This window comes from Crocodylus porosus, unplaced genomic scaffold, assembly GCF_001723895.1.
Source record: "Crocodylus porosus isolate Cpor-Errol unplaced genomic scaffold, CroPor_comp1, whole genome shotgun sequence".
Lineage (NCBI taxonomy): Eukaryota > Metazoa > Chordata > Crocodylia > Crocodylidae > Crocodylus > Crocodylus porosus.
This window is the reverse complement of record NW_017728943.1, coordinates 43,960,837-43,962,749: the sequence shown is the minus strand read 5'-3', so window position 1 is coordinate 43,962,749 and position 1,913 is coordinate 43,960,837.

The following is a 1,913-nucleotide window of genomic DNA, read 5'->3' as shown; positions in this document are numbered from 1 at the left end:
CCATCTAACCCAGGAGGTGCACAGCCCCACCAGGGGAGACGCCCTGTTGGACCTGGTGCTGGCCATGGGTGAAGACCTGGTGAGGGGACTGTGGTTGCTTGATCACCTGGGTGACAGTGATCATCACCTGCTGGAATTCACCATCCAGTGCAAGGTGGTAAAGGCCTGCAGCAAGGCAGCAGCACTAGACTTCAGGAGGGCAGACTTCAATGAGGTAAGGAGAACAGTCAGGGAGGCACTGAGGTCCCAGAGGGGAGGGGAGTCGGGTGTCCAAGAACAGTGGTCGCTCCTTAAGGAGATGATCCTCCAAGCCCAAAGATCAAAGGGGGTAGGAGGGCACAAAAGCCCCCATGGCTCGCCAAAAGCATCTAGGAATATCTCCTAGCTAAAAGGGAGGCGTACACCCAATGGAAGGGAAGGGCCATCACCAGGGAGGACTATATTGTGGTTGCTTGGGGCTGCAGGGGGGTGGTTAGGAAGGCCAAGGTGGAGATGGAACTGGGACTAGCTTCCCAGATCAAGGACAACAAGAAGTCCTTTTTTAAATACATGGGGGCAAAAAGAAGGTACTGGGTAACATGGGGCCCCTGCAAGACACGCTCGGAAATCTGGTCATCACACCAGACGAGAAAGCTAACCTATTTAACAATTTCTTTGCCTCCATTTTCCTGAGCAGGGACCAGATCAGCCCCCTCCCCCAGGATTCCATCAGGCTCCAGGGGAGGCATACCCAGGCCAAGGGTCAGTGAAGATCTAGTCAGGGAACTTCTGGAGGGACTAGATGTATTTAAATCAGCTGGTCCTGATGATCTCCACCCCAGAGTGCTGAGGGAATTAGCTGAGGTCATTATGGGACCCCTGGCACGGTTTTATGGGCACTCATGGTGCTATGGTGTGGTGCCAGAGGACTGGAAGAGGGCCCACATGGTTCCCATCTTCAAAAAAGGGAGGAAGGAGGACCCAAGAAATTATAGGCCAGTTAGTCTTACCTCGATCCTGGGTAAGCTTTTTGAGAGAATTATCCTGGCCACAAAGGGCCAGCAGGGGAGATTATGTTTAGGGGCAACCAACACGGGTTCATTTGAGGCAGGTCCTGTCAGACCAACCTGGTGGCCTTCTATGACCAGGTCACCAAATCCTTAGATGCAGGGGTAGCAGTGGGTGTAGGCTTTCTGGACTTTAGGAAGAACTTCGACACTGTCTCTCACCCCGTTCTCATTAAAAAACTGGGGGACTGTGGTGTCAACACCCACACAGTCAATTGGGTCGCCAACTGGCTGGAAGGCCAAACCCAGAGAGAGGTGGTGGATGGGTCATTTCGACCTGGAGGGATGTGGGCAGTGGGGTCCCCCAAGGCTAGGTCCTCAGGCCTGCACAGTTCAACATCTTCATCAGTGACTTGGATGAGGGGGTAAATAGCACCCTGTTCAAATTTGCTGACGACACTTAGATGTGGGGGGATGTGGGCATGCTAGAAGGGAGGAATAGGCTGCAATCAGACCTGGACAGCTTACATGGGTGGGCGGGTGAGAACAGGATGGGGTTCAACACTGATAAGTGCAAGGTGATGCACCTGGGGAAGAAGAACCAGCACCATACCTACAGGCTGCGGAACTCCTTTCTCGTCAGTGTAGAGACAGAAAAGGATCTTGGAATCACTATTGATGCCAAGATGAACGTTGGCCGGCAGTGTGAGGAAGCAGTCAGGAAGGCCAACTGCACCTTGGCATGCATCCACAGATGCATCCCGAACACATCCAAGGAGGTGATCCTTATCCTCTATGCGGCACTGGTCAGGCTGCAGCTGGAGTACTGTGTCCAGTTCTGGGCACTGCACTTTAAAAGGGATGTGGACAACATGGAGAGGGTCCAGAGGAGGGCCACTCGCATGATCGGGGGCAGCAGGGCAGGCC